Below are 21106 nucleotides of genomic sequence, written 5' to 3' on the forward strand. Positions count from 1 at the left end.
CTCTCTCACTGTTAAAGGCTCTGCGGCTTCACTCACTCTCTCACTGTTAAAAGCCATACTCACTCTCAAATACCACTCTCCTCTAACACACTTACTGCCAATGTCGACACTCCTCTCATGCATTCCCTGTTAACGGCCATGCTCCTGTCACTATCTTACTGTTAAAGTCCTCATTTCTCTCATTTACTCACTGTTAAAGGTCACACGTCTTTCACTCTCTCAGTGTTAAAACTCTGTCTTCTCTCACTATCTCACAGTTAAAGGCCACTCATCTCACACTCTCTTGCTGCTAAAGTTTACTCTTCTCTTACGCTCTCACTGTTAAAGGCCAGTCTCCTCTTACTCTCACGCTGCTACTGGTCAATTTCCTCTCTCACACTGTTAAAGGCCACTCTCCTCTCAATCTCTTACTGTTAAAGGCCAGTCACCTCTCACTCTCACACTGCTAAAGATCACCTTCCTCTCACTCTCTCACTGTTCAAGGCCACTGTCCTCTCACTCTCTCACTGTTCAAGGCCACTGTCCTCTCACTCTCTCACTGTTAAAGGCCACTCTCCTCTCACTCTCTCACTGTTAAAGGCCACTCTCCTCTCACTCTCTCACTGTTAAAGGCCACTCTCCTCTCACTCTCTCACTGTTAAAGGCCACTCTCCTCTCACTCTCTCACTGTTAAAGGCCACTCTCCTCTCACTCTCTCACTGTTAAAGGCCACTCTCCTCTCTCTCACTGTTAAAGGCCACTCTCCTCTCTCTCACTGTTAAAGGCCACTCTCCTCTCACTCTCTCACTGTTAAAGGCCACTCTCCTCTCACTCTCTCACTGTTAAAGGCCACTCTCCTCTCTCTCACTGTTAAAGGCCACTCTCCTCTCACTCTCTCACTGTTAAAGGCCACTCTCCTCTCACTCTCTCACTGTTAAAGGCCACTCTCCTCTCACTCTTTTACTGTTAAAGGCCACTCTCTTCCCACTCTCTTACTGTTAAAGGCCACTCTCTTCCCACTCTCTCACTGTTAAAGGCCATGCTTCTCTCACTCTCTCACTGTTAAAGGCCATGCTTCTCTCACTCTCTCACTGCAAAAGCCCACTATGCTCTCACACTTTCACTGTTAATGGTCACACTCCTCTCATCCCTCATTGTTAAAGTTCACTCTCCTCTCACCCTCTGCTCAAGTCCACACTCCTCTCACTGTTAAAGGCCACTTTCAACTCTCACTGAAAAAGGCCACTCTCTCATTGTTAAAGGCCACACTCCTCTCACTGTCTCACTATTAAAGGCCAGTCATCTCTTACTCTCACACTGCTAAACGTCAATCTCCTCTCACTCTCTCACTGCTAAAGATCACCTTCCTCTCACTCTCTCACTGTTAAAGACCACTTTCGACTCTCACTGTTAAAGGCCACTCTCTCACTGTTAAAGGCTCCGCTGCTTCACTCATTCTCTCACTGTTAAAAGCCACACTCCTCTCACTCTCAAATACCACTCTCCTCTAACACAATTTCTGCTAATGTCCACACTCCTCTCATGCTTTCCTTGTTAACGGCCACGCTCCTGTCAGTATCTCACTGTTAAAGGCCTCACTTCTCTCATTTACTCACTGTTAAAGGTCACACTCCTTTCACTCTCTCAGTGTTAAACCTCTGTCTTCTCTCACTATCTCACTGTTAAACGCCACTCATCTCACACTCTCTTGCTGTTAAAGTCCACTCTCTTCTCACTCTCTCACTGTTAATGGCCACACAGCTCTCACTCTCTCATTGTTAATGGCCACACTACTCCCTCTCTCTCACTGTTAAAGGGCACACTCCTCTCACTCTCTCACTACTGAACGGTACGCTCCACTCACACTCTCACTGCCAACTGTCACTGTCTTCTCACTCTCTTGCTGTTAAAGGCCACACAGCTCTCACTCTCTCACTGTTAAAGCCACTCAGCTCACATTCACTCACTCTCTCACTGCTAAAAGTCACTCCACTCTCTCTCTCTCACACTTAAAAGCCACTCTCCTCTCACTCCCGCTATGCTAAATGTCACTCTCCACTCACTCTCTCACTGTGAAATGCCACCCTCCTTACAAACCCTTATTGCTAAAAGTCACTTTCCTCTCACTCTGTCACTGTTATATGTCAATCACCTCTCATTCTCTAATTGTTAAAGGCCACGCTCCACTCACTCTCTTACTGTCAAAGGCCACTCTCCTCTCACTCTCTCACTGTTAAAGGCCACCCTCCTCTCACTCTCTTACTGTTAAAGGCCACTGTCCTCTCATTCTCTCACTGTTAATGGCCATGCTCCTCTCACTCTCTCACTGTTGAAGGCCAGTCTCCTCTTACTCTCTCACTGTTGAAGGCCAGTCTCCTCTTACTCTCACGCTGTTAATGGTCAATTTCCTCTCTCACACTGCTCAAGGTCACACTCCTCTCACTCTCTCGCTGCTAAAGATCACCTTCCTCTCACTCCCTCATTGTTCAAGGCCACTCTCCTCTCACTCTCTCACTGCTAATGTCTACAGTCTTCTCAGTCTCTCCCTGTTGAATGCCACACTGCTGTTGCTCTCTCACAGTTAAAGGCCACGCTCATTACAAAATTAAAGGACTCGCTGCTTCACTCACTCTCTCCCTGTTAAAGGCCACACTCGTCTCACTCTCTCACTGTTAAATGTCACACTCCTCTCACTCTCTCAATAATAAAGGCCACTCACTTCTCAATCTCTCATGGTTAAAGGCCACTCTCCTCTTACTGTCTCACTGTTAAAGTCAGCTCTCCTCTCACTCTCTCACTGCTAACGTCTACACTCCTCTCACTCTCTCCCTGTTGAATGCCACACTGCTGTTGCTCTTTCACAGTTAAAGGCCACGCTGCTCTCATTCTTTCACAGTTAAAGGCCACACTCCTCTCACTGTCTCACAGTTAAAGGACAGTCTCCTCTCACTCTCTCGCTGCTAAATATTACTCCCCTCTCACTGTCTCAATATTAAAGGTCACCCTTCTCCCACTCTCTCACTGCTAAGGATCACTCTCCACTCACTCTCTCACTGTTAAAGGTCTCACTGCTCCCACTCTCTTACTGTTAAAGGCCACTCATCTCATACTCTCTTACTGCTAAAGTTCACTCTCCTCTCACTCTCTCACTGTTAAAGTCGTCTCCTCTTACTCTCACGCTGCTAAAGGTCACTCATCTCTCTCACTGCTAAAGGTCACTCTCCTTTCACTCTCTCACTGCTAGAGATCACTCTCTCGCTGTTAAAGGTCACTCTCCTCTCACTCTCTCACTGTTAAAGTCCACACTCCTCTCACTCACTCACTGTTTAAGGCCACACTTCTCTCATTCTCTCACTGCTAAAGGCCAATATCCTCTCAATCTCTCACTGCTCATGTCCGCACTCCTCTCACTCACTCGCTGTTAAAGGCCACTCTCCTCTCACTCTCTCACTATTAAAGATCACCCTTCTCTCACTCTCTCACTGCTCAATGTCACTCTCCTCTCACTCTGTCACTGCTAATGGTCACTGTCCTCTCACTGTCACAATGTTAACGGTCACTCTCCTCCCACTCTCTCACTGCTAAAGATCACTCTTCTCTCACTCTCTCCCTGTTCATGGTCACTCCCACACATTTTCAGGTCACACTCCTCTCACTCTCTCACTGTTAAAGCCTACGCTCCGCTCACTCTGTCACTGTTAAAAGACACTCTCCTCTCAGTCTCTCACTGCTATAATCCACACACCTCTCACTCTCTCCCTGTTAAAGGCCACACTCCTCTAACTCTCTCATTGTTGAAGGCCACACTTGTCTCACTCTCTCACTATTAAACGGCACATTCCTCTCACCCTCTCACTGCCAGCTGTCACTGTCTTCTCACTCTCTTGCTGTTAAAGGCCACACAACTCTCACTCTCTCACTGTTAAAGGCCACTCTCCTCTCACTCCCTCACTGCCTAAAGTCACTCTCCTCTCACTCTCTTACTGTTAAAGGCCACTCTCTTCCCAATCTCTCACTATTAAAGGCCACGCTCCTCTCACTCTCTCACTGTTAAAGGCCATTTTCAACTCTCACTGTTAGAGGCCACTCTCTCACTGTTAAAGGCTCCGCTACTTCGCTCACTCTCTCACTGTTAAAGGCCACACTCCTCTCACTCTCTCACTGTTAAAGGCCAGTCAAATCTTACTCTCACACTGCTAAATGTCACTCTCCTCACTCTCTCACTGTTAAAGGCCACTTTGCTCTCTCACTGTTAAAAACCACACTCCTCTCACTCTCAAATACCACTCTCCTCTAACACACTTACTGCTAATGTCAACACTTCTCTCACGCTTTCCCTGTTAACGGCCACGCTCCTGTCACTATCTTACTGTTAAAGGCCTCACTTCTCTCATTTACTCACTGTTAAAGGTCACACTCCACTCAGTCTCTCAGTGTTAAAGGCCACTCATCTCACAATACCTTGCTGCTAAAGTACACTCTTCTCTCACTCTCTCACTGTTAAAGGCCAGTCTCCTCTTACACTCACGCTGCTACTGGTCACTTTCCTCTCTCACACTGTTAAAGGCCACTCTCCTCTCACTCTCTCACTGTTATAGGCCACGATCCTTTCACTCTCCTGCCTGTTAATGGCCACGCTCCTCTCACTCTCTCACTGTTAAAGGCCATGCTCCACTTACTCTCTCACGGTTAAATGTTACACTCCTATCAATCTCTCAATAATAAAGGCCACTCACCTCTCAATCTCTCATCATTAAAGGCTACTCTCCTCTCATTGTCTCACTGTTAAAGTCAACTCTCCTCTCACTCTCTCACTGCTAACATCAACACTCCTCTCACTCTCTCACTGTTTAAGTTCACTCTCCTCTCACTGTCTCACTCTTTTACAGTTAAAGGCCACGCTCCTCTTACTCTTTCACAGTTAAAGGCCACTCTCCTCTCACTCTTTCACAGTTAAAGGCCACTCTCCTCTCACTCTCTCGCTGCTAAATATCACTCCCCTCTCACTGTCTCAAAGTTAAAGGTCACTCTCCTCCCACTCTCTCACTGCTAAGGATCACTCTCCTCTCACTCTCTCACTGTTTAAGTTCACTCTCCTCTCACAGTCTCACTGTTAAAGTCCAGTCTCCTCTTACTCTCACACTGTTAAAGGTCACTCTCCTCTCTCTCTCTCACTGCTAAAGCTCACTCTCCTCTCATTGTCTGAATTTTCAAGGCCTCTCTCTTTTCACTATCTCACTGCTAAATGTCACTCTCCTTTCACTCTCTTACTGCTAGAGATCACTCTCTCACTGTTAAAGGTCACTCTCCTCTCACTCTCTCACTGTTAAAGTCCACAATCCTCTCACTCTCTCACTGTTAAAGGCCACACTTCTCTCATTCTCTCACTGTTAAAGGCCACTCTCCTCTCACTCTCTCACTGTTAAAGATCACCCTTCTCTCACTCTCTCACTATTAAATGTCACACTCCTCTCACTCTGTCACTGCTAAATGTCACTCTCCTCTCACTCTCTCCTTGCTAATGGTCACTCTCCTCTCACTGTCACAATGTTAAAGGTCTCTCCCCTCCTACTCTCTCACTGCTAAAGATCACTCTTCTCTCACTCTCTCACTGTTAATGGTCTTTCTCACACTTTTTCAGGTCACACTCCTCTCACTCTCTCACTGTTAAAGCCTACGGTCCGCTCACGCTGTCACTGTTAAAAGCCACTCTCCTCTCACTCTCTCACTGCTAAAATCCACAGTCCACTCACTCTCTCCCTGTTAATGGCCATACTCCTGTCACTCTCTCACTGTTAAAGGCCACTCTCCTCTAACTCTCTCACTGTTAAATGGCACACTCCTCTCACTCTCTCACTATTGAATGGAACACTTTTCTCACACTCTCACTGCCAACTGTCACTGTCTTCTCACTCTCTTGTTGTTAAAGGCCACACAACTCTCACCCTCTCACTGTTAAAGGCCACTCATCTAACACTCTCTTGTTGCTAAAGTTCACTCTCCTCTCACTCTCTCACCATTAAAGGCTAGTCACCTCTTACTCTCACACTACTAAACGTCACTCTCCTCTCACTCTCTCACTGCTAAAGATCACCTTCCTCTCACTCCCTCACTGTTCAAGGCCACTGTCCTCTCACTCCCTCACTGTTAAAGGCCACTCTCCTCTCACTCTCTCACTGTTAAAAGCCACGCACCTCTCACCCTCTCACTGTTAAAGGCCACGCTCCTCTCACTCCCTCACTGTTAAAGACCACTCTCCCCTCACTCTCTCATTCTTAAAGGCCACTTTCCTCTCACTCTCTCACTGTTAAAGGCCACACTCTTCCCTTTCTCACACTGTTAAATGCCAGACTCTACTCTCTCACTGTTAAAGGCCACTCTCCTCTCACTCTCTCACTGTTAAAGCCACTCAGCTCACATTCACTCACTCTCTCACTGCTTAAAGTCACTCCACTCTCTCTCTCTCACACTTAAAAGCCACTCTCCTCTCACTCACACTATGCTAAATGTCACTCTCCACTCACTCTCTTACTGTAAAATGCCACTCTCCTTTCAATCTCTTACTGCTAAAAGTCACTTTCCTCTCACTCTGTGACTGTTATATGTCAATCTCCTCTCATTCTCTCACTGTTAAAGGCCATGCTCCTCTCACTCTCTTACTGTCAAAGGGCACTCTCCTCTCACTCTCTCACTGCTCAAGTCCATACTCCTCTCAATCTCTCACTGTTAAAGGCCACTCTCTCACTGTTAAAGGCTCCGCTGCTTCACTCACTCTCTCACTGTTAAAGGCCACACTCCTCTCACTCACTCACTGTTAAATACCACTCTCCTCTAACACACTTACTGCTAATGTCCACATTCATCTCACGCTGTCCCTGTTAACGGCCACACTCCTGTCGCTATCTCACTGTTAAAGGCCTCACTTCTCTCATTCACTCACTGTTAAAGGTCACACCCCTCTGACTCTCTCAGTGTTTACCCTCTGTCTTCTCTCACTATCTCACTGTTAAAGGACACTCATCTCACACTCTCTTGCTGCTAAAGTTCACTCTCCTACTGTTAAAGGCCAGTCTCCTCTTACTCTCCCACTGTTAAAGGCCACACTCCTCTCACTCTCTCACTGTTAAAGGCCACGCTCCTCTCACTCTCTCAGTGTTAAAGTCGACCCTCCTGTCACTCTCTCAATGTGAAAGGACACTTTCCTCTCAGTGTTAAATGCTCCGCTGCTTCACTCACTCTCTCACTGTTAATGGCCTTACTGCTGTTACGCTGTCACTGTGAAAGGCCAATATCCTCTCAATCTCTCACTGTTAAAGGCCACTCTCCTCTCACTCTCTTACTGTTAAAGGCCACTCTCCTCCTACTCTCTCACTGTTAAAGGCCACGCTCCTCTCACTCTCTCACTGTTAAAGGTCACTCTCCTCTCACTCTCTCATTGTTAAAGGTCACCCTCCTCTCACTCTCTCACTGTTTAAGTTCACTCTCCCCTCACACTCTGCTGAAGTCCATACTCCTCTCACTCTCTCACTGTTATAGGGCACTCTCCTCTCACTCCCTCACTGTTAAAGGCCACTTTCAATTCTCACTGTTAAAGCCCAATCTCTCACCGTTAAAGGCTCCGCTACTTCGCTCACTCTCTCACTGTTAAAGGCCACATTCCTCTCATTCTCTCACTGTTAAAGGCCAGTCACCTCTTACTCTCAAACTGCTAAAGGTCACTCTCCACTCACTCTTTCACTGCTAAAGATCACCTTCCTCTCACTCCCTCACTGTTCAAGGCCACTGTCCTCTCACTCTCTCACTGTTAAAGACCACTCTCCCCTCTTTCTCTCATTGTTAAAGGCCAAGCTCCTCTCACTCTCTCACTGTTAAAGGCCAATATCCTCTCACTCTCTCATTGTTAATGGCCACACTACTCCCTCTCTCACACTGTTAAAGGCCACTCTCCTCTCACTCTCTCACTGCTTAAAGTCACTCTCCTCTCACTCTCTCACTATTAAACGGAACGCTCCTCTCACACTCTCATTGCCAACTGTCACTGCCTTCTCACTCTCTTGCTGTTAAAGGCCACACAGCTCTCACTCTCTCACTTTTAAAGCCACTCAGCTCACATTCACCCACTCTCTCACTGCCAAAAGTCACTCCACTCTCTCTTTCACACACTTAAAAGCCATTCTCCTCTCACTCCCGCTATGCTAAATGTCACTCTCCACTCACTCTCTCACTGTCAAATGCCACCCTCCTTTCAATCTCTTACTGCTAAAAGTCACCTTCCTCTCACTCTCTCACTGTTATATGTCAATCTCCTCCCACTCTCTCACTGTTAAAGGCCACTCTCCTCTCACTCTCATACTGTTAAATGCCACTCTCCTCTCACTCTCTCACTGTTAAAGGCCACTCTCCTCTCACTCTCATACTGTTAAAGGCCACTCTCCTCTCACTCTCTTACTCTTCAAGCCCACTCTCCTTTCACTCTTTCACTGTCAAAGGTCACCCACCTCTCACTCACGGTTAAAGGCCACACTCCTCTCACTCACTCACTGTTAAATACCATTCTCCTCTAACACACTTACTGCTAATGTTCACACACCTCTCACGCTTTCCCTGTTAATGGCCACGCTCCTGTCACTATCTTACTGTTAAAGGCCTCACTTCTCTCATTCTCTCACTGTTAAAGGTCACACTCCTCTCACTCTCTCAGTGTTAAACCTGTCTCCTCTCACTATCTCACTGTTATAGGCCACTCATTTCACAATCTCTTGCTGCTAAAGTTCACTCTCCTCTCACTCTCTCACTGTTAAAGGCCACGCTCCTGTCTCTCTCTCCCCGTTAAAGTCTACTTTCCTTTCACTCTCTCATTGTTAAATGCCACGCTCTTCTCTCTCTCTCACTGTTAAAGGTCACTGTCCTGTCACTCTCTCACTGCTAAAGGTCACCTTCCTCTCACTCCCTCCCTGTTCAAGGCCACTCTCCTCTCACTCTCTCTTTTGAAAGTCATCTCCTCCTTCTCTCTCACTGTTAAATGTCACTCTCCTCTCACTCTCTCACTGTTAAATGCCACTTTCTTCTCTCTCTTTGTTAAAGGTCACCCTTCTCTCACTCTCTCACTTTTAATGGCCACTCTCCTCTCACTTTCTCACTGCTAAAGGAAACTCTTCTCCCACTCTCTCACTGCTAATGCTCACTCTCCTCTCACTCTCTCACTATTAAAAGGTCACATTCCTCTCATTATCCCAATGTTAAAGGCCACACTCCTCTCACTCTCTCAATGTTAACGGTCACTCTCCTCTCTCTCTCACTGTTAAAGGCCACTTTCCTCTTACTCTCTCACTGTTAAAGGCCATTTTTCACTCACTCTCTCTCTGTTAAAGGACCCATTGCTTCATTCACTTTCTCACTGTTAAAATCCATGCTCCTCTCACTCTCTCACTGCTAATGCCAATGCTCCTCTCACCCTCTCATTGTTAGTGGCCACTTTCCTTTCACTCTCTTACTGTTAAAGGCCACACTCTTCTCACTCTCTCAATGGTTCTCTCATACTCTCTTTCTTTAAATGGCCCTGCTGCTCTTCTCAAGCGCTCTGTCTGTAAACAGCACCGCTGTTTTTCTCAAATGCTCTCTCTATAACTGTTGAACTTGTGTATTAGCTTTTTATATTTCATGCACATGGACTTCCAAATCCCTCTGTGCTGCAGCTTTCTGCCATCTTTCTCCATTAAATAACTTTCAGCTCCTCTATTCTTTCTACCAAGTGCATCCCCTCACATTTTCCCACATTATGTTCCAACTGCCAAGTTTTTACCCGCTCACTTCAGCTGTCTATATCCCTTTGTGGACTCTTTGTGTCGTCCTCACTGCTTGCCGCCCCACCTATTTTTTCTGACCTACAATGTACAGCTTCACACTCTTCAATCAAATCAGAGAGTTTACTTAGAATCATGCAGAAACATAAAGTTAATACTTAACAACGGCAATCGATATACCGAGAGATTGAGATTTAACAGTTCCTGCTTCTGACCTCTCTGGGAAGCAGCCTTCTCTTTTCCTGCTATGTTCTGTTGACCATAGTCTGTTTATGTACTTCTAGATGTGCTAACAATGTTTTGTAGCACCTTTCTTTCATCCCTATCGAGAGAGCCTTACCATGCCATTTGTGGCCGTAGTTTATTTTGGCCAATATAATTGGATCAAGTTGAGGTAATTGATAGTCCCTGGATCTCCTTGCCCAAGATGTAAGCAATTACAGGTGCTTCCTGTTTTTCCAGAGATTCTAAGATTCTGTTAATAGCTCATCCTTAGTAATTCTGCAGTTTCACATTCATTTTATCCTGCCTTTCTGCAAGCAAATGCTAAGGTCTCCATCTTATCTCATTGTTTTTCCAGGGACAAACTCTGTTAATACTTTTGTGTAGGAACAATTTCACAATAAAGCAAGCATTAACTCAAACAGACTTCAATATATTGGTGCACAGAACATATAATTAGTTCTGTTATTGGAACTGTTCCATCTTTCACAAGCTTAAATTATATTATCTGTAGCCCCTATAATGAATCACATCTGATATGTGGGCCCCATCCATCTGCATAACTTCCTCTTTCTGGTTTGGCTACATGTAGTTTTATACACACATATTCCAACATTAACAAATTGATACTTTTCAGTGAAGCTGACCATCATGCTTTGCAGGCCAATGCTGATGTTATATTTTCTTAACAAGAATGTTACAGAATGAATATTATGGACAAAATCTACTAACCTCAACAAGAGTGTGATGGAGGCAGTTTCAAGTGAGGCATTCAAGAAGGAATTGGATTCTTATCTGGAAAGGAAGAATATACAGAGTTGCATGGAAAATGTGGGGGAACTGCACGAGGTGGATTGTTCATTTTGAGAGCCATCACAGTCGTGACAGGCTGACTGTCCTCCTTCTGTGCTGTAACAACTCTGTGATTCTGTGTGTTATTACTAAACTGTACTCAACAAAAACATCATGCAGGCCCCGGTGTGCTGTGCTTTCACATGCAGGATATGCAGTCGTGTGTCACTGAATATCTGCACCTTCTGGGATTGGAAGCCATTTCCATTGATGTAGCTTTCTGGGTTCTGAAAGGGAGCTTCAGTGTGACCTGTGTCTGCAAATCGCTCCAAGCAGTCTGGAAAAGCCAGTAATTCTACAGTTCAACACTCTCATCTTTTGCTCCACTACAGACATTCCCCAGTTAATGAACTCTCCAGCCCTACAGAACAGAGTTAGTGTCATGTCAAATGCTGTCCCTCACTAATCCCTGACTAATCCAAGGTTCTCTTGTGGATTTCTTGTGGATATTTCACCTCATTTCTCTATTTCCTTAGTTCTGATGAAGAGTCATATGGACTCGAAACGTGATGTGTTCCTCTCCGCAGATGCTGTCAGACCTGCTGAGTTTTTCCAGCTATTTTTGTTTTTGTTTCAGATTTCCAGCATTCGCAGTATTTTGCTTTTGTTCTCTTGTGGATGTCTGGAAGGATCAGGCCCTGTGAAATTTGTGGCTGTAATTTCCTTCACTTCCATTGTGAAGGGTCTGCAGTACATGGGCCAGAGCTTCAAGGGATCATTGCCGGTTGATGGTCTCCATTTTGAATCACTAACAACAGGCCAGGGAGAGAAATCATGAGCCCTCCTGCTTCTTCTGTTTCTAGGCCCCTTATTCACCCCCAACCCACTTTAACCCTCACACTCAATCATACATGATATTTTTTCCCTTTCAAGATTGACCAATCAATTCATTAAACAAACACAGAAAGATCCTAGTAAAATGATAATGCCCATTGTTGGCATCTGGTTATGCAGCGAGGGTCATTAATATTAAGAGCTGCAATGGTATAATGCAGTTAGTTTGTGTGTGCCCTATAGGTGATCTCTTTGTGTCAATTAAACAAATCAGAGGGTGCAAATTGTATTTTAATAGCATTGTGCAATGTTGTTAATTTTTCAGAAACGTATCCCATCGGTTATTAATAGCACTGTGCAGATTATCAGTAATTTCCTCATTAACATGTTCTGCGCATTGCACGGTGACAGTAAATTCATATTTGGGGGAAAGATTCAATACTTGAAACACAGATTAACTGCAGAAGATCTTTTCTATTCTATAGAAGAAGTGGAAGACTTCCCCCTGCCTGGGCGCATGATATTATTCAATATAATTATCATATAAGGGGTGTAATTAGATTCTATTTTATCAGTTATCTCACAGTGTAGAAAGATCAAATGACTCGTGAGCAATAAAGTGGATTGATTGAACAACATAGGTTTCACTGTCAGGGAGAAGCATTGGAGGCCTCAGTTGATTGTTTCCCCTTCCCCAGAAGCTGCCATACAAATTTTGTTGTACACTGTGAATTCACAACATACCTGGGGTGAATCTAGGATGGAGTAGAGATTTTTTTCAAATCTATCTTTAAGCAATCTCCTAGTCACAAATAGTTTTGTTCCCAGACTTTGCCAGAGTGATAAAACGGATGATAGTGAGTCAACAACCTTGTTTTGCAGCATGGTCAGTTTTTAATTTCATTCATTTTGCTGAGGCCCAAGATTCTCAAGTCTCTATTACATTAAAACATGTCATTAGAACTGTGTCTACTTTAGGGCATAATGAAAATTTAGACTGCTATTTATATGCTGGTTTAACTTCAAAAGTAAATTTTGAGAAGTATACAGTATTTAATTTTGTGGTAGTAAATCTTAAAAGTGATTACCCCACCCCAATGCCTACCTTGCCACACACACTGCACCCATGTGCCCCATCCCTCCATCACCGCCATCCCCCAATGCCCTACAACACCCATCCCCTATGTGCGCACCTCAACCCAACTCCCCAGTCCCCCACCCTACCCTGCTTTCCCCCACCCTCCCCAACCCAGTCCCCCAACTTCAGTGCCCCAAGACCTCCACTCCCACTCCCAGAACCCTCACAAAACCTTGAGCACACACACACACACACACACACACACACACACACACACACACACACACACACACACACACACACACACACACACACACACACACACACACACACACACAGCACCCAATTGGCTCTAACATGATTACAGGGATTTCACTTACTCTGTTTCAAGCAGGCAGTTGACCATGAGCACTCTCCTGACAGTTGCTGTGAATAAGAACTGCTATTTCACCTTTGAAAAGCTTTGTGAGTTTCTTTCAAGCTTTGCAAAACAAAGTCGGAACTACAAAGCCGCCTGGAGGTTGGAGGCAGCAGCGCAGCAACTGTCAGTGAAACAGACCTGAAAGATCAGCTTTAAAAAAAATGCAGAGCTGCCAGTGCCAATTTTTTTAAAGCTGGTCTTTCAGGTCTGCAGCTCTGGCTGCTCAGGATGGACGACAAGACTCTGTTTACAACACCAAACTTACTCGACCCAGGACCCTGGTTCTTGGCACTGTCTTCCAGGCCCTGAGTAACCCTGCAAAGCCAGTTTCCCTGGCCTCTCCAGGAATGTCAGTCAAGGTCTACATACTCTCTTGGCAGAGTATCTGTGAACTTAATGCAGTCTCCTGTCTTTGGTTCATGTTCCTCCTGTTCCTCCAATAGAGCAAAATGTAGGGGGTACACCTCTAGAGTGAGCTACCTTTAGTTATTCACTCATGAATTAACTGGATAATAGTGCTGGAGACATAGTGATGGCTTCAATTTGCTTCATGGTCAGCTGATCTGTGCTTGCTTCAGGTGAACACACATCCCTGTACACCTGAGAAACCTGAAGTGATGTTCAAAGACCAACCCCAAACAGGGACAATTGGAGAATATTTGCATCGGAAAGCTGACAGCCTGGTCAGGCTTGTGGGCATAGATTCAGACAAAAGGTTGGATGGATGGATGTAAAGAGTTGAGGAGATTTGGGCTGATTCTAATTTTGCACATAATTCCTGATGTTATCAACCAGGTAATTTGTTCATACCTGATCCCAGGTCTGTGAGCAGATACAGGGAGGAAACTTGAGACCAAGAAATGTAAAGGTCAACCTGTGAGACAATAAACATTGTAACACATACTGTACATGGACATGATACAAGGGGAGGCTGAAAGATCTTATATGACCACAGGGCGATGGGTGACAATGGGAATGATGTGATACCAATGCGTTTGTGCTATCACCCACATTGTCTGTGTTACAGTGCAGGTCATGTGTTACAGTGGGGGTCACATGATTCTTGAGATCATGATTTAGGATGGAGGTTGCATTGAAGCTCTGGTGAAAGCTAGAAACCCCACAGAAATTCTTCCATCATAGTTCATGTTTTTTCAAATATTGATGATAATTGCCACTCATAACAGAAACTGGTTATACTTCACAACCTTAATCTGGTTTAATGATTAGCAACATTCAAATACCTGTCAAATAAAATTTCCAATAACACACAGGGTGAGCACCAGAGCTGGACTGTGCTGCGAATGGACTGTACCTCTGTGCTCTAACCCATTTGTAACCTCAACCATGTAGTAAAAGGGATTGGATTGATTCAGTCAGATTGGGCAGGGTTTAATGATTGTGGCAGTGGGCCCGTCCACTGATTGGAGAGCTAGTAGCAACCCAAGCATGACCATTCCCAGACTCCCTGATGTGATTAAAAGCCAATCAGGAACTGACCAGGTTAAGGTTCCTGGGTCCGACACGGTGGATCTGACTGACTAGAAATAGTGGCCACTGTTGGCACTGCAGGAGGTCTCAGCGTGAGGAACAGCCATGGAGCCCCAGAATACAGGGAAGTGGCCAAATAAGGGCCTTAATTGTACTCTGGGAGGGAAGGGTGCCCTCAAGCCTTCACAACCCTAACTTAATTGGGGGGAATTGGAAAGAGGACGTGTTCTCCACTTTAAGGTTTCACACCCCATTACATACATCCACCCATATGGGGGTGGGGTTAAATACACCCAATGAAAGACTGGCCCTGATTATATCACTAGAAGTGACAGCATCGTTCCAAATGAAATGTAGTTCTAAAACACATTCCATATTTTCTAGATCCACTCTGTAATCTCACTCTGGATGGTGGATATTTTGAAATCGTGAACACAACATGGCTGCATGTAAACAATGGAACTTGTCCAAATGGATCAGAAATCAACGTTCCTCACCAGGGTCCAAGTGAGCAATACTGGGAGTAAGCAAATTACTAAATATAGCGGCAACTATAACCTGCACAGCTCTATCAGTAACTTCCTCTCGGGAAGGTTAGTTGGATGAATGTCCTGTATAATGTGTGAAAAGCTGTTTGATTTAGATAAAGATACCATTTACATCATACACCTGCTACAAAATAACACCACAACAGAGGCCCTTTCATTAGTGAACAGCTCCCTGGTTTCTAACACTGCAGGTTTACTTTATACAGTGAAACATTTATTTAACATTTTTTACTTTCTTGATTTTCAAGGAAGAGATTCACCACCAGAATTCCTAAACACTAAATGATTCCAATTATCTGTGACTGATATCCATTTCTCTGTGTTTTAATTGAATACAGTATTGTGTTTAACCCATAGACCTAGGAACTGAATTAGGGGAAACTGTCTGGAAATAGGTACCATGTGTAACAATATGAAGGAGCTGAATTCATTGGGAGGCACAGTGACTAACCCAGGGAGTTCTAACAGTGCAATGTAAGGCAGTTAATGAAGCACTGTCAGGAACTGTTTCAAATCAAATCAGCTCTCCAGGGAATCTCATCAGCTCTCAGTGTTTAAACAAATGAAAATTTATATTTAAAAAAGTCAATAGAAATAGAGAGAAAGAAATCACAAGGGACATCAAATGTCATCACAATTTTCAGTAACAATTCACTTACCTAAGAGCAGAACTGATTCTGTTTAAATTGTATATTGTTCAAATCCATGTATATTTGACTGAATGCTCTGCATTGTATCTAATAGCGTCTGTGTGCAACAGACAATATTCTTTGAAAATACATTTTTTGTTTCTTTATTTAGTAAAGTGGTTTTACGCCGTACTAGGTCAATGGATGAGACTGGGGAGATAGTCTGGTATTTAGCGTTCTGTCTGCTTCTGCTTTGGCTGATTGTTGGGGCAGCATTATCGAAAGGAATCAAATCTTCAGGAAAGGTAAAACGATGGTGATGAACAAAGTTAAAACTAGTGACATAGTTCCAAGCCACGATGGTTGGTGGCTTGGAATGGAACTTCCAGGTGGTGATGTTCCCATGTGTCTGCTGCCCTTGTCCCTCTAGATGGTTAATGTTGCGGGTTTAGAAGGTGCTGTTGAAGGAGACTTGATGAATTCCTGCTGTACATCTTGTACTTGGTACACGCTGCTGTCACTTTGCATCGGTGGTGTCGGGAGTGAATGTTTAAGGTGGTGGATAGGGTGTTAATCATGTGTGTTGCTTTGCTCTGGATGGTGTTGAGTTTCTTGAGTGTTGTTGGAGCTGCAGTCATCCAGGTGAATGGAGAATAACCCATCCTACTCCTGACTTTTGCCTTGTAGATGGTGGACAAGATTTAGGGAGTCAGGAGGCACATTAAGTGCCTCAGAATTCCCAGCCTCTGACCTGCTCTTGTAGCCACGGTATTTATCTAGCCAGTCCAGTTCAGTTTATGTCCAATGGTAACACCCAGGATGGTGATAGGGGATTCAGTGATGGTAATGCCATTGAATGTCAAAAGGAGATGGTTAGTTTCTCTCTTTGTTGGAAACAGTGATTGCCTGGCACTTACATGGCATGATTGTTACTTGATACTTATCAGCCCAAGCCCAGTTCTTGCTGCATAAGCACATGCACTGCTTCATTAGCTGAGGAGTTGCCAATGGTGCTGAACATTGTGCAGTCATCAACAAACATCCCTACTTCTGACCTTGTGATGAAAGTAAAGTCAGTTATCAAAAGTTGAAGATAGTACAGCCTAGGACACTACCCCGAGGAACTCCTGCAGCAATGTCTTGGGACAGAGATGATTGACCTCCGACAAACACAAAGCATGTTCCTTGTGCTAGGTATGACTCCACCCAGTGGAGAGTTTTCCTCTAATTCTCATTGATTCCACTTTTGCTAGAGCTCCTTCATGCCCCACTCAGTCAAATGCTGCCTTGATGCCAAGGGCAGTCACTCTCACCTCACCTCTTGAGTCCAGCTATTTTCTCCATGTTTGGACCAAGGCTGCAATGAAGTAAGGAGCTGAGTGTCCCTGGCGGAACCCAAATTGAGCATCAGTGAGCAGGTTATTGCTGTGTATGTGCCGCTTGATAGCACTGTCAATGACACCTTCTATCACTTTACTGATTATCACGTGTAGACTGGTGGGGCGGTAATTGGACCAGTTGGATTTGTCTTGCTTTTTGTGGACAGGACATACCTGGACATTATTCCACATTGCCAGGTAAATGCTAGTATTGTAGCTATATTGGAACAGCTTGGCTAGGGATGCAATTAGTTCTGGAGCACAAGACCTCAGCGCTATTGTCGGCATGTTGTTAGGACCCATAACCTTTGCAGTATCCAGTGCCTTCAGCTATTTCTTGTTATCACATGGAGTGTATCGAATTTGCTGAAGACTGGCATCTGTGAATCTGGGGACCTCAGGAGTAGGCTGAGATGAATCATCCACTTGGCACCTCTGGCTGAGGTAAAGGTTGCAAATTCTCCAGCCTTGTCTTTTGCATTGATGTGCTGGGCTCCCCCATCATTGAGGATGGGGATATTTGTGGAGCCTCTTCCTCCAGTTAGTTATTTAATTGTCCACCACCATTCACAACTGGATGTGGCAGGACTGCAGAGCTTAGATCTGATCCATTGGTTGTGGGATTGCTTAGCTTTGTCAGTCCCTGCTGCTTCCACTGTTAGGCATGCAAGTAGTGCTGTGTTTTATCTTCAACAGGTTGACATCTCATTTTTAGGTATGCCTGCTGCTGCTCCTGGCATGCCCTCCTGCACTCTTCATTGAACCAGGGCTGACCTCCTGGCTTGATGGTAATGGTAGAGTGGGAGATATGCAGGGTCATGAAGTTACAGAGTGTGGTTATATAAAATTCTGCTGCTGCTGATGGTCCACAGCACCTCATGGATGTCCAGGCTTCCTATCTAGCATTCTGAGTTGCTAAATTTATTCGATATCTAACCAATCTTCTCTCCATGTCAATAAGTTACCCTCTACACCAAGAGCTTTTCTTTTCCTCAATAACTTTTGATGTGACACATTATTAAATGCCTTCTGGAAATCTAAGTACAGTATATCCACTGGTTTCCCCTTTATCCACAGCATATGTTACTCCAAAAACTCCAATAAATTGATTAAATATGATTTCCCATTCACAAAACCATGTTGACTCTGCCTGATTACCATGAATTTTTCCAAGTGCCCTGCTATAATACCTTTCATAACAGCTTCTAATATTTTCCTTAGAATAGATGCTAAGCTAGCTGGCCTGTAGTTTCATGCTTCCTGTCTCCCTCCCTTTTTAAATAAAGTCTTCTGATTCATTCTCTGCTTTGATTACAATCCTATTAGTTTACCATTCAACTGGATTCAATACTGTTAATGTTGTACCAGCAATACAAGAAAATCTAACAAGTTACTTTCCATGGTCAGGCTGTTTATTTCACTGCGATAATTCCGTATGTGGTTTTGACCATACTCCTGATCCGAGGTGTTAACCTGGAGGGAGCTGATAAAGGAATTAATTTCTACATTGGAATCCAGTCAGACTTCTCCAAACTGGCTGATGCTGAGGTAAATACTACAATATAATTGATTTAATTTCTGATGCCTTTTTTGCATGGAAGTGTTTAACGTTTGTCTTTAATTTTTTTGTCTGCTCGGGATAGTCAATTTAAAATTTGAAGGTTGCTTTTATAATCTTGTTTAAATATGGGAAAACTATATTCAGGTATTTCCAAATTTTAGCTGAAACTTTGTAATGAATTCAAATGATTTTATTTACGGCTTTTAACATCTTGATGTTAGCAAGAGGGAGGGGATCGCAAGGGCTGTGGTGGGAAGAGAAGAGATCAGATGGAACTGGATGAGATAGAGTGACAGGGAATGGGATGCAATGAAATTTCTTCAATTCCTCCTTTCTGAAATTGTAGAATAGACTCAGTAATAAGATTTTCAAGTAAAATACATTATTAACCCATGGGGTAAATATTGGCCCAAAATTAGCTGTAGTGAGCCATCAGACTTGCCCTTACTTGTGTAACGTCAATGGCTTCTGATGCTGCAAGTAGCTGGAAGTGGGAAATGGAAATGACACAACATCATCTGCATCTGGAATCTGAGTGAACCTGGAAAAACAACTGAGTATCTCCCTAACCAATCAGGTTATAGCATCGTGAAATTTAACAATGACTGAGGCAGCGAAAGAAATACAAGTTAGAGTGGGTGTATTCAATGGCAAATCAGGGTACAGAGAAAGCATTAAAGAGCAGAGATTAATGCCCACCCCTGTAGTGATTTGGTGGCAAGGGAGCATTTAATCAGGCAGGAGGGTGTCTTCCCACCTCTGCCTCGAATAAACCTGTGGCAGGAAGACTCAGCTTTCCCAGCCCCATGGCCAGTTGAGGCCCTTAAGTGGGCAATTTATGCCTACTTAAATGGCCTCATCCCACCACCACTGATTTTTACCCGTTGGTGGGAAGGGGACTAACCATGGGGGAAGCCAAAAAAGTAAACATTGTCAGGGTTGGTTATGGGCTTCCAAGAAGGGGATCCTTCTTTCAAAGGTACTCAATGATTGTTTGAGGGACCCAGTATCAGGGCGGAGGGCGAAGGAAAGGGGATTGATGGGGTTGAGGCTGCTGAGAGGTACCTGCTTGAATTTGCTGCTGACCCCTTTCTTCCCTGTGACTTCTTCCCTGATACCACCACCCCCATACTCCCCTTCACCAACCATCACTCACCCATGCCTGGGTCCATCAGCCATCCTGGGCCTTGGATGTTTAGCACTGGCAGCTGCCAACTCCCTCCCAGGTGGCACAGTTGAGCAATGAAGAGCTGCTAGCCTCTAATTGGCAAGTAACTCTTGGCAGGCAAGTCATCCAACTCTGGTGTCCTTGATCGCGGGGAAGCTAGGCTTGCCGCTGCCCAGTTATGTGCCTGATTGGCACCTAATTTGTTGGGCCTTCCTGAAAAGAGAGCGTGTGGGGCTTTCCCTGGCTCTCAGCTGGTAGGTGAGATCCATGTCACCTCCATCAAATACTTTTCAAGGAGAGGAAAATTAAGAAATAATGAGAGAAAGAAAAAGTGGTAGAAAACTTAAAAATTAATTACAACCTTCTTTTCTAAATCTCCATCAACATTGAGGATCCGATTCTCCAATTGTAATAGAACATTTTCAGTGCCAGAGTTTCATGATAGTGGATCAAGGCCCTGAATTACAGGCATAATAAGCATTTTTAAAGAAGACATGTGTTTTTAAAAAGACCTACAAGCAAAAGCTGGCTTAGAACGTAAAGTAAGCACTTGCTGGAAAATTCCTATGTGGATTATACTTGACCAACTAGTACAAAGAGAATGGAATGTCACACCTAAAAGGTGTCAAGGTCTACTCCTGACAGAGATACTTGAAAGGAAGAGGTGCAATGCAAAAGGCTGAACTTTAATCTCCTGTGGTTGTAGAGACAATGGACATCTCGGCAGAAACCATCTCCTGTTGAATTATATCTCAAAATGTGGAAAGCAAGCAAATTCTGGGCAAAAGACATGTTGGTTTTTCTCTTCCAGGAATACACAAGAAAAGGGGTTAAAAAGCCAGCCGTAAACCTGATATGTGTGCATTAGTTCTGGTGTACTAGTCTGCTTTGAAGGTCACAGCTGAAGAACATCAACTAGGCACCCATGCAGCTTGCAGGTAAAAAAGTCTTTCTCTGTTGCTGGAGGCAAGTCACAAGTCAGCAAAGCCAAAGCCAAAGAAGAAACAGGACAACTGCTTCAGCTAACCTGCAGAACCAAGTGTCTCCAAACCAACTGCTCAACTGCCAAAGTCAGCTCTACCACAATCATCCAACTTCACAGGCACAATGTCTCACCATCTACTTCTCACGGACAAACCGGTGAGAAGTGACTGAAGCATTCTGGGAAAAGTTACCGCAGCCACCCATGACTCAGGAGCGA

At 44.5% G+C, this 21106-nt stretch overlaps 1 pseudogene; it reads left to right on the forward strand.

Moving 5' to 3' along the window:
• The window catches only part of LOC121282439, a 100775-nt pseudogene that overhangs the window by 37947 nt on the left and 41722 nt on the right, over nucleotides 1–21106 (forward strand).

Source organism: Carcharodon carcharias, chromosome 9 (assembly GCF_017639515.1).
Source record: "Carcharodon carcharias isolate sCarCar2 chromosome 9, sCarCar2.pri, whole genome shotgun sequence".
In the NCBI taxonomy this organism is placed as follows: Eukaryota; Metazoa; Chordata; class Chondrichthyes; order Lamniformes; family Lamnidae; genus Carcharodon; species Carcharodon carcharias.